Source organism: Aotus nancymaae, unplaced genomic scaffold, assembly GCF_030222135.1.
Source record: "Aotus nancymaae isolate 86718 unplaced genomic scaffold, 86718_ANA_hifiasm-v0.15.2.pri h1tg000014l, whole genome shotgun sequence".
In the NCBI taxonomy this organism is placed as follows: domain Eukaryota; kingdom Metazoa; phylum Chordata; class Mammalia; order Primates; family Aotidae; genus Aotus; species Aotus nancymaae.
The window spans coordinates 45,435,136-45,448,326 of NW_026988425.1; the positions used below are offsets into that span (position 1 = coordinate 45,435,136).

Genomic DNA, 13,191 nt, shown 5'->3' on the forward strand with positions numbered 1-13,191 from the left:
CTACAACAGCATCTAAGAAAACAGAATGAACATCTCCTATTTTTTGAAAGCTTCCTGTGCTTTTTCTATCTTTCCAGGATTTAAACCCAGCAATGGTGATATCAGCAAACCTCCCCCGAGGTAAAAATATCTTTCTCTTTCTCTGAACCCCTTCTCTGTCCCCATGACACCCTGCTCAATGAAGTACAAACAATCGATGGGTTTGCTATCAATCAGTGAGTGCCTCTTCTACGAGGCAGAGAAATGTGGAGAATGGACCTGAACTGTGAGGGGCTGAGGAAGGATAGCTGGCATTTCTTTACAACTTAACTGGCAGTAGGAATTTGGTCACATCACTTCCCACCTGCTCTATACCTCCTTTTGCTTATCTGCAAAGTGATAGTATTTGAAAGGTTAATTCTAAGATTCCGTCTAGCTCTCATGATCTCTGCTTCTATTTATAATCTCTTTATTTCTTGGGGTAGGGGGTGGGAGAGCATTCAAAGAAATAAATTTGGAAGAGTAGAAATGTTCTGAAATACACAGTTTGTTAAAGTCATTCCAAAGAAGCAAACATTCTATTTTTCTCCTCAACTGCTTTCTTGTTTTAAGGTTTATATTTTCAAAATGATGCTTTCTGAATAAATATATGGCGGCAATAAAACCAGTCATAAAAGCAAACCAGTAAGGTGGCAATAAAATATGAATCATGGTTCCCAGGATCAGTAGCATTGTCAGAATGTACATATCACTGAGTATGACACTAACAATTGTTGTGTCCTCCAGCGGGGAGGCATGCACTAACCTAGGACTGAGCAGACGTTGAGGCATAAAAGGGGAAAATAACATGAAAGAATTTCTCTATGTCTTAGAGCCAGTCTGGCTCAAAAAGTTACCATTTGGAAGAGTTGTAGTTGGATCCAGGTATAATCCAGCAGATAAAATAGCATCACCAAATTGAGGGAAGCAATTTCTGTCTTTGATTCCGTCCTTAACAGGATGAGTGATGTTGAAGAAGGTTATCGACCTTTATATATCAACTTCTCCAGAGTGAACTAGTGAAATAACACTCGACTTCCCCCACTTGTATGTGCTTCTTCATAAGACTAACATTTATAAAAGGTTTCAGTCTTTATAAGGAAGAACTCTGTAATAATAGCAATAGTAATAATAAGGACTGTAGTCATTTTCCACCACAAATGTTCAGGAAATAAAATGAATAGTGTCACAGAGCAATTTGCTAAACTATATTTTGTAAGTACAAATAGGAATTTTCTGCATCACGTACAATTCAGTCTATCGAATTAGGATGAACAGTAACCAAGGAGAATACAATACAGCAGCTGTAATTTAATGATCACACTAGACAGCCGCCTCCCACATAGCAAGAGGTTATCATAATTATTTACATTTGGGTGTAGAAAGAAGACAAAATGTGTCATCTTTCTGGTTATTGCTTACATTAAAAAAAGGAAACGCTCCTCTCAAAAGGGTGCAGTAAGCAATATGAATTAATTAAAATTCACTAACTTTGACACTGGAAGCATAAATTTATATTCAATAAATAATTTCTCTAATTTAAGACAAGAGGTTCTCTTGGGAAGGGAAAATCTTCCAAAGATGTAGAGAAAGGAAATCATGACTTTTGATGTATCACTGCAGCCACATATCCAACAGTTGGCTGATACACTTCTGAGAATACACTGGAGAACCAGATTCTGAGGGATCTACACCTTGCCTCCAGTTTCTTCCACTCTCAGAATTTCCATGGTTTATACTTGTATGTACACTGCTCCCTGGATATAGATAGGTGTTTACAGAAAGAACATGTATTAAAACGAGGGAGAGTAAACAGAATATCCATCTGAATTAAGTTGAAATAGAAACCTTTTCCTGTCCAGCCACTTTGGGATAATCACATTTTTATTTGACTAGAAACAAGATTTAGGGATAGAAGATGGTCATAGATAGAGGTGCTTTTTCTGATCTTGTAATGAAATCACCTTCCTCTATTTTTACATTTTCTGAAATATTGAATTGAGCAAGAGTTTAAGAAAAGTCTTGCTTTGGTGTGTGTTTTCTGTCATGAATGTGGTTTTAAGGATAAAAATGTCCTCCATGTTCATGAATACATCCTGACCAGTTTACAAGGGGGAGTGAGGTTATGAAATTCAGCAAGCACATCTGAGCAAACCATATTTAGTATGATAAGGCTTTCTAGCTTTATTTAGGAGAAAAGAGGAGTCTGAAGGGCCAGGACCAGGACCAGTAGGCAAAATGTAAAGCAGATCGGAGTTTTAAAATGCACTAAAAAAAAGTTCAGAATATTTATAAAGAAGGTATATGGAGTCACTTTTAGAAGTCAGAGAATTGGGCAACTAGAGAGTAGGAGGTTACCGGGAATGTTTTACCTAAAAAGGAGCTTAGAGATCTATTTACCTATTTCACATCTGTTTTGAGATCATGCTCTGAAAACTCTATTTAGTAGCCAGACTTATTATTTTGGTTTATTTTATTTTATTTTACTTTAAGTTCTGGGATACAGGTGCAGAAAAATATGGAATGCTTCACTAATTTGTGTGTCATCCTTGTGCAGGGGCCATGCTAATCTTCTCTGTATTGTTCCATTTTAGTGTATGTGCTGCTGAAACAAGCACCAGACTTTATTCTGTATTCTCTGAATACCAGGTATTTGATTAGATTTAGCAAAGAAGTTACTTATCATGTTATACGATGCTTCCCAAACGACACAGTAAAACTGCATTTCATTGGAAGTCAACTATTGTACTCAAATTCATATGAGCTACCTGAGATAAATAAAAAATACATTCATCAATTTAAACATATTTATTGAGTGACTACAATATGCCAGATACCATTCTGGGTGCCGAGTATACATTGAGAACAACTGCAAATAGTGCTGATTTTATTCTACTGGGGAAGGAGACAGATGGTAAACACGGAAAACACGTACTGTGTCAGAATATCAGAAGTTTATGGTGGAAAACAAAGCAGGAAGGGGGCCTATGGAGTGCCAAGCCTGGTTGATGGAGTGAAGATGTGCAATGTCATCTAGAAAATTCTAAGACAGGTGCTCTGAGGTGGCATTTAAGTTACAACTTGAAACTCAGATGATCCCACTGTCAGTGAAACTTAGTTAAATTTTGTTTAAGTTGATTTTTTTTACCTTTATCAATATAGATTAACTCTCATGAAGTACATAATGTAAAATATAATTATTCCATCTTGTCTTATGTTTTATCCAAGAAAGACTGCAAATCTAAGATCTTGAGGAATTTAACTTTCTTAAATCTTCACACTTCTCTATGAAAGCACTTACCCCGTTAGAAAAAAGTGTAACCTTTGTCCTTTACTGTAATGCAAAGCAGTGTGTGGCAGACAGCGTAAGAGTGAGAACTAAGAAACCTGGGTTCTAGTTGTATGATTTATATATTAATTATTACCTTCAGTTTGTTCATTTGGGAAATGAGGGCATGACACTTTTTCAATATTTTCAAAAGGAGCACAACATTCCACGGAGCACTTGTGCTGAAAACACTTTGAAAATCAAGAGTGGACAATTAAATTTGGAAGAATCATGCATCAGATGGCCTCTAACTAAAGAGTCCAAAGGCATTTCAGCAGGTTAAAGAAACTGAGGAGGTAGTAGAATAATAGGAAGTAGAATAAAAGGAAGCCATTTAGCAATAAGGTTTGTTTAACTCAAAGATTCCTAAACATATTAGAAGAAACTCGGGAAATACTGAAATAATCAAATGCTAATGTTTTTACAGTTAAGAAATTCTGTAAGTGTTCTTTTTCATTGTTAGTTCCATTCTACTGTATCCATAAAGATTACCTAATTATGCAGAGATTGACAACCACGTGAAAATCTCAAACACTTAAAACAATAAAACTTATTCCTTACTTATGCAACATATGTGTAAGTAAGGCTCTAGCCTTTGTTCCACAGTTTTCTCCCTGCATTTTCCAACAGGGTGCAACTACAGTCTAGGGCATGATTCGTCACTCTGGCATAAAAAAGAGAGGCTACTGTGACCTAATTTGAAGTGCATTTAGAAGTATATGCCTAATTTGTGCTTGAAAAAGCACAGTTACTGGTGAAAGCACTAATGAATCCATATTTACCTCCTGAAATAACCACATGGTTATATTAAATCTAATAAATGCTAGATTTTATAAATTTTATGTTGCTGACTGCTGGCTTTTGCGGTATTCCAGTAAGACTTTATTCTGGTAGGCGATAGGTTACTTGTGGATAAGCTTTATCTTTCTGAGACTTCAGGTTCATTTTGGATAGGCCTAGAGTATCCTTTTTTCCTAATGCTAATTTAGCCCTGTTTCTGAGGCATGACACTCCTTTCATGGTCTCTATTGAATATTTTGATGATTCAAGGTATCTCTATTATGGTTAGGGGAAATTTCAACAATTCTTGGCCATGTGTAAACTCTGAATGGTATTCAGCACCCACTCTCCGGTAATTGTTTCTGCAGAAGTTCTTGTTGCCTAGACTTCTGGGGATTCACTCCATGCATGCAGAGGTTGATATTAAGCCAAAGATTCAAGAGATTGCAATGTGTGTTTTTGGAACTCTTCCTCTGTATAGCTCCCTCCTGTGAATGCCCTGCAAATTCTACCCACCTCTTCACTCAGGGAGACTAGCAGGCTCTATTTGGATTTTCCCATCCCTGTATCACAGTATAGACATTTTCTCTAGGCAGAAAGCCTGGGCAGCAATAAGTCTCATTTCTTTGGCTCTTTTCTGTCAAGGATCGTAGTGCTGTGCTGTCTGCTGCTCAAAGTATGAAAATAGTTATTTCCTACATTTTGTCCAGTTTTCTAGTTGTTTATGGCAGGAGGCTAATTTCAAACCCTGTTATTCCCTCATGGCTGGAAACTCGAGTTTCCTAAATCTAAATTTAGCACTTGTTTTATAAATACTTTGTTTTTCAGCATGGCAAAGCATCATGTCTTGAATGTCAACAAAATAGATTTCTTGTTTTTCCCTGGGAGAACAGAAGGCTATAAACATGAGAAACTCCGAATACTATACTTCCAGTTTTCTGAAATGTAACCCCTGGAGCCAATGGGAAAAGCATATGCTGACCTAAGTAACTGTCAAGATACATAAGCAAAGAGACCATTTCTAAGGCAACCAACTTGCTTTTCCTGAAGCATCAATACACAGTAAAAATATTCAGTTTCTAGAAATATTTGTCTTGAAATCAAATAGAAATTAAAATATATTATCAAGGAAGTAATACAAACCTAATCTAGAAAAGTAGCAATAATTTTATTATACATCACATTTCTTGGTAAGCTAACTTGATACATTGGAATATCAAGTATCTCCTGGTACTAATTATGACATTAAATAATAACCTTAAAACTTGTTATGAAAGGACCAAAATAGAATCTGTAGTTTATCATGTTCCAATATCCTAGTGCCTAGAGCACCCAATAGATATTACTTGAATACTGGATGAATGAAAGAAAGATGACAAGAAAAGGTGAGGTGTTAGGATGCAGTAAAAATTATTTCTTAGAAGGAAGGTGTTTCTCTTTACTTCCTTGAAGTAGTGAGTTCTGAGAAAGTGTCTAAGGCCAAGAATGATTAGTTTTAGCATCAGACAGATGGATGAATGTATTTCTCATGAGAATTCTGAAGACTGCAATAATAATAATAATAATAAATAATAAATGGTACAATAATGATGTAGTAATAATAATGAATAATCATGATAGTGAATAATGATAGTGAATTATTCTTGTGTACCTTCTATGCGTCAAATGCTGTTCCATGCACTTATAATTTTTACCTCATTGATCCTTTACCAGACTATGAAATGGACACTACTGCCCCATTTTTATAGTTATGGAGACTAAGGTATAGGGATAATGAGTGACTTGAGCATGGTGATGGAGCAAGTTAGTGTTAGATAAAGGTTGTAAATCTACAATCTGGTCCGAGTGCCATCAGTTTTAACTACAGGGCTACACTGAGTCTCTGTACACAGGGACAAAATATAATGGAGCCTGCCAATATGAAAAGTATAGAAAATCCTTCCAGATGTTAAAATATAAAACTAATGAATTTTAATTTAATTTTTTTTTTTTTTAAATTTTAGTAGACACAAGGTCTCAATGTTGCCCAGGCTGGTTTCCAACTCCTGAACTCAAATGATGCTCATGTACTCCCACAATGCTAGGATTATAGGTATGAGCCACCCTGCCAGGCTGTAGTTCTTTAGAGTCAGTTCAAGTGTTCTATTCAATATTGGAAGTCCAGTGGCAGTCTGCTTCCATTCTATTTATTTCTCTGTACACGTTGTGATGAATGATAAATTTTCCTTTTATTTTATTTATTCCTGTGATTTAGCTTATGGAGAAGAATAAAAGGGTTAAAGTTCACAGGCCCAAAGCAGAATTTACCAGAAATGAAGATATGTGTAATAATTTCCAAATTGGATTTACGGATACCATTTTATTCTATCGATTAGAACTATACTCAGCAAAGGGGATCATAGAAAGGAAATAAGAGAGAATGAGAAATAGAAACAAAGCATTGATGGAAGTTTCCTAACAGCAAAAAATGAGAAGGCTGTGCCATCCCAGGGGAAGTGGGGGTGGATCTGATGCCTGAAACAATGAGAGCTGTGATGGAATCAATGGCAGCGGATCCCGTAATTACTAAATTAGACTGTTCCATTTCTGGATAATGCACGCTGCATTTTGATCTTGATTTAAAATCCAATTAGTTCAGGATCATCATTCCTTTTAGTTCTAGCATCTCTCTGGTGACTTTGAGACCAGAGCAATAGCGTAGTATTTTTGTGTTTGTTCTTTCATGTCTTTGAAGACACGGTTTTTAAAATCCATGGCAACAGGTGCCCTCTGCTCCCAGTCTTACATATTTTACTGATTACTCTCTTGGTTTATTCTCACATTCTCTCAAGTCATAGTAATCAGTGAAATGCTACATTGATACACACTTGGCTTTTCCAATAAATGATGACAACCAACCATGAAACACTTGTCTTTGAAATCACTGCTACCTTTTAATTTTTTTTAAAAAATGTTTTGTTTACTAGATAGTTTGCCTTGTGGATTGGTGTTATTCTTAAATCTCTTTCTTTCCTTTATGAAATCAAAGGGGCAAGCCTTACATCATGAAGAAAAAAACCCTTAAATGAAAAGAACATATTTTAGGTTTGTCAAGTGGGAGAGATGAAGACTTCTGACAACATAGCATTTGTTTTTTCATTTTCTAGTGAGGGTAAGAGGGAACTTCAGGCAGCTCATCGAAATAGCTTCAGTTTGCTCACATGACTATAATAGCAAGTAGTTGATTGAAGATAATCTGAAATAGTTTCAGCAGAAAGACTTTAGGATTTATATGTTAGAAATATATAAGCCTGTGGTTCATAATTATGAAATTATTTTGAATGTAGTTTTGTTTTTTTCTTGTTGAATACACAAAGAGAAATCTCTGCAATTGTTGGTATAATATAAATTATAAAAATATAATTTTCATACTGAAGCATGAATAGTTATAGTCTACAATAATTTTATACCACAAGAAAGAAAACAGGCACTGTTTTCCTCCGTGGACTTGCTGAAGAAAATGTGAAACACTGATTGAGAGCTACTTGTTAATTCACACTAGGGAACCATGTAGATTACTTAATTTTGAAAATTACAATGTAAACAAAACCAATGCCATAAAGGAGTTCAAGGGCCCTACATCAAAATAATGTTTTGTTCATTTACTTTGACAAGTGTGGTTCATATACTCAAGTGTTACTTATGAGTATATTGCATTTGAATTAACATAGTGCATTTCATCAAAATAATAAAATCTGAGTGATATAATAAGTTATAAAGAGAGTTCATCACATTTTTCTGATACAGATATTTTAAATAATCTATGTACATTTATGAGTGCATTAATGTTACCCCAATTTTCGATCTCTGTCTATTCTCTCTCTCTCTCTTCCTCTCACTTTTTCTCACACACATAGAGAACTAAAAGTAAATTTAACACTTTTACTGCCTTTTCTGAAACTCAGAGATTATTAAAATTGATTGTATGATTGATAATTCATACATTGATGTATTAGTCTGATTTCACACTGCTATAAAGATATTACCTGAGACAGGGTAATTTATAAACAAAGAAGTTTGATTGACTCACAGTTCTGCATGGCTAGGGAGACCTCGGGAAACTTAGAGTCATGCTGGAAAATGAAGGGAAAGCAGGCAGCTTCTTACATGGCAGCGGGAGAGAAGTGCTATGAAGGGGGAACTTCCAAACACTTTAAAAACCATCGGCTCTCCTGAGAAGTCCCTCATTATCATCAGAACAGCATGGGAGAACCGCCACCATGATCCAATCATTTTCCACCAGGTCCCTCCCTTGACACCTGGGTACTACAACTCAGGTTACAATTCAAGATGAGATTTGGGTGGGAAAACAGCCAAATCATGTCAATTGCTATAGTCTGCATTTTTCCTATTCAAAAGCTGTTTCTATGTCTATGGTTGCATAGCAAATATAATATTGTGACTGATTTTCAAACAAAATTAAATATATTAAAATTATGAGCCTAGAAAATTACATAGTCTAATACTACGAATGAACCGAGAAATGGGGTGATGGGAGAATATTATTAGGTTGGCGCAAAAGTAATTGTGGGTTTTGTCATTAAAAGTAATGATTTTGGATAGGAGTAGGTAATGATTTGGAATAGGAAAAATGCAAACTTACAATTATAGTCAGAGAAAGAGGGCAGAAATTACATTATTTTTATAACTATTATTATTTAACTTTATCCTAGTTATCAAAATACTAGAATAGATAATACAATTAGGTAAAAATGAAAGCAATTTTAAGTTATGTTAAATATGTCTATGTCTAAATAGAGAAAAATGCCAATTTATGCATATCTATTTATGTTGAGACATATCATGGCAGTTATTTTAAAAAGAAATTTCTAAATTAAATTATATCAGTATTACTTCAATTCTCTTTTTGAATAGATTTAGTTTATACTTATAAATGACATAAATGGTACCAACATGCTTTTTCCTGTGTTTTCTTCAAGTAATTTCACAATTTCAGGTCTTACATTTTGGTCTTTGAATACATTTTGAGATGATTTTTGTATATGGTTTGACATATGAGTCCAATTTCGTTGTTCTGTTTATAGATATCAAGTTTTCCTATCACCATTTCTTGAAGACACTATCCTTTCCTCATTATGCATTCCTGGCATTCTGTTGAAGATCAATTTATAGTAAATGCTTATTTAAATTTAAATAAGATTAAATATCAATTTATAGTAAATGTTTATTTATAGTAAAGACTTAATTTTGGATGTTCTGTTCTGTTGCTCTATATGTGTCTATTTATGCTAGTACCATACTGTTTTGATTATTGTCGCTTTGTAGTATGTTTTGAAATCAGGTGGTGTGATGACTCCAGCTTTCTTTTTGCACAAGATTGCTTTGCTTATTTAGAGTCTTTTCTATATGAAGTTTAGGATTGTTTTTTCTATTATTGTGAAAAGTGTCATTGGAATTATAATAGGAATTGCATTGATTCTGCAGATTGCTTTGGTTACTGTGGACATTTTAACAACAATATTTATTCTTCTAATATATGAACATATAATCTTTTCACTAATTTGTGTCTTCTTTAATTTCTTTTATCAGTATTTTATAGTTTGCATTGTATAGGTCAGTCACTTTCTTAGTTAGATTTATTCTTAGGTATTTTAGTGTTATTGTAAATAGAATTGTTTTCTTTATCTCTTTTTAGATAGTTCATTGTTATTGTATTAAAATGCAACAATTTTGTATGTTAAATTTTGATCTTGCAACTTTACTTACTGAATTTGATTAGTTCTCACAGTTTTTTTTTTTTTTTTTTGGTAAAGTCTTCAGGGTTTTCTATATATAAGATCATGTCATCTGCAGAGATAATTTTACTTCTCCCTTTTTGGTTTGGAGGCCTTTTTTTTTTCCCTTGTCTAATTGCTCTGAATAGAACTTTCAGAACTATGTTAAATAGAATTGGTAAGACTTGGCTTCCTTGTCTTGTTTCTGATCTTAGAAGAAAGGTTTTCAGCTTTTCATTGTTGACTCTGCTGATACCTGTGAGCTTGTCATAAATGACCTTTATGATTTTGAGCTATATTTCATTTATAACAAATTTTATAACAAATTTTTGAGAATTTATCATGAAAAGAATTTTGTCAGGGAACTCCAGCCAGGGATTCAGGCCTCAGGTAGTTACTTTTTAAAGCTCTCAGTGAACAAATACTCTTGCCACCCACTAATCTCTGGTAGCCATTGACTGTGTGAAATGGTTTTTAGAACCTTTACCCTTCAAGATCCTCCTGAATTTGCTAGCATCATCTTAACTTGGTAGTTAGTTAAAATAGGATTATAGGAGGCAGGACCAAGATGGCCAACTACAAGCAGTGGTGATCAGAGGCTCCCATTGCAAAGATCCAAAACAGCATGTGAATCCTACAGTGGCAACTGAGGTATCCAGGTTTTGTCATTAGGACTGACTAGGCAGCTGTTATGACCCAAGGAGAAGAAAGAAGAGCAGTATGGTGTGGTGGCCCACCTGAGAGCCACAAGGGGCACGGGACCCCCCAGTCCCACACAAGGGAGGTGGTGAGACCGCTTGCTACCCAGCCTGGGAAATCATGTTTTTCCACAGAACTGGGCAGCCCATGGATCGGAAGATTCCACTTGGGAGACCACACTGCCTGGCCCTTGGGCCCCAACCATGGAGCTGTGCAGATTCTCAAAATCCACTCTGCTAGAATTGCCCAAAGCCTGCTGAGTTTCTGGTGATGTGGTGGTGGTAGAGGGGCTACCATCACCACTGTGGTGGCTGCCTGCAGTGTAAACTGTCTGAGCTTCTCGAGGGAGGAACGACAGCCTACACTGTGGCTGAAGAGCCTCCCTGCAGGATCTCCAATTCCAGGTAGGGGCTCAGGGACAGAATTCTGATCTCCCTGGACCTGAGCCCCTAGGGGGTGAGGTGGTCATAGTCTCCACAAACCAGCAGATTTAGTCTTTCTTCCTGCTAGCTCTGAGGAATCCAGGCAGCCCGGACGAGCATGCTGGGGTTTCTCCCCAGTGTGCCACACTCCCTCCACCAAGGGACAGCCAAAGTGCCTCATTAAATGGGTCCTGCTTCCTGTTCCACTCAACTAGGTGAGATCCCCCAACAGAGTTGTCAGACATCCTAAACAGAAGTGTTCCTACTAGCATTGGTCAGTGCCCCTCGAGGTCAGAGATCCCAGAGGAAGGAGCAGGCATCGATCTTCATTGTTTTCCAGCCTCCTTAAGTGACACCTCCAGGTACGGGAGTGAACTAGATGAATAGGGCCTGAAGTGAGCCCCCAGCAAACCACAGCACCCCTAGAGAAAAGGGACCTGACTATTGAAAGAAAAACAGACAGACAGAAAGCAATAACAACAGCATCAACAAAAAGAGTCTCCATAAAAACCTCACCCAAGGGTCAGCAGGCTAAAAGATCAAAACCAGACAAACTCATAAAGAGGAGAAAGAATCACCAAAAAAAACCACTGAAAACACAAAAGGTCAGAGTGCCTTTTTTCCTCCTAATCATCATGTCTTCGGTAAGGGTGCAGAACTGGACAGGGGGGTGACATGAACAAATTGATAGAGGTAAGTTTCAGAAGGTGGGTAATGACAAACTTAGAGGTAAAAGAGCATTTTGTAGCCCAATGCAAAGAAGCTAAGAACTTTGATAAAAGGTTAGAGGAGCTGCTAACTAGAATAATCACTTTAGAGAGGAACATAAATGACCTGATGGAGCTGAAAAATACAGCACAAGAACTTTGTGAAGCATACACAAGTATAAATAGCCAAATAAATCAAGTGAAACAAAGAATATCAGAAATAGAAGACTATCTTGTTGAAATAAGGCAGGCAGACAAGATTAGAGAAAAAAGAATGGAAAGGAAGAACCATTATAAGCCACTGCAAAACACAGGAAAATATAAAGACCAATGACACTATGAAGAAATGACATCAATGAGTGTGCAAAATAACCAGCTAGCATCATGATAACAGGAACAAACTCACACATAATAATATTAACCTTAAATGTAAGTGAGCTAAATGCCCCAATCACAAGACACAGACTGATAAATTGGACAAAGAGTTCAGACCCATCGGTGTGCTGTATTCAGAAGACCCATCTCACATACAAAGACACACATAGGCTCAAAATAAAGGAATGGAGGAAGATTTACCAAGCAAATGGAGAGAGAGAAAAAAAAAGCAGGGGTTGCAATCCTAGTCTCTGACAAAACAGACTTCAATCCAACAAAGATTAAAAAAAGACAATGAAAGACATTACATAATAGCAAAGGGATAAATTCAACAAGAAGAGCTAACAATCCTAAATATATATGCACTAAATACAGGAGTGCCCAGATTCATAAAGCAAATTCTTGGAGACTTACAGAGTCTTAGACTTCTGCACTATAATAGTGGGAGACTTTAACACCCCACTGTCACTATTAGACAGATCAACAAGACAGCAAATTAACAAGATATTCAGGACTTGAATTCAGCTCTGGATCAAGTGGATCTAATAGATATATACAGAACCCTCCAGCCAAAACAACCGATTATATATTCTTCTCAGTGCCATATGGCACTTATTCTAAAACTGACCACATAATTGGAAGTAAAACATTCATCAGTAAATGCAAAAGAACAGAATTTCTCAGACCACAGTGCAATCAAATTGGAACTCAGGATTAAGAAACTCACTCAAAACCACACAACTACGTGGAAATTGAACAACCTGCTCCTGAATGACTCCTGGGTATATAATGAAATTAAGGCAGTAATCAAGAAGTTCTTTGAAACCAGTGAGAACAAAGACACAATGTACCAACATCTCTGGGATGCAGCTAGAGCAGTGTTAAGAGGGAAATTTATAGTACTAAATGCCCACAACAGAAAGCTAGAAAGATCTCAAATTGACACCCTAACACCACAATTAAAAGAACCAGAGAAGCAAGAGCAAACAAATCCAAAAGCTAGCAGAAGACAAGAAATCACTAAGACCAGAGTGGAATTGAAGGAGATAGAGACACAAAAAAACCCTTCAAAAAAATCAATGAGTCCA

General features: G+C 36.2%; 1 non-coding gene across 1 annotated transcript; it reads right to left on the reverse strand.

The window, feature by feature from the left end:
- Positions 1 to 2,530: 2,530 nt before the first annotated feature.
- Positions 2,531 to 2,636, reverse strand: LOC135274934 (U6 spliceosomal RNA). Its single transcript, XR_010342678.1, has one exon. It is a non-coding gene; the product is annotated as a U6 spliceosomal RNA (small nuclear RNA).
- Positions 2,637 to 13,191: the final 10,555 nt, after the last annotated feature.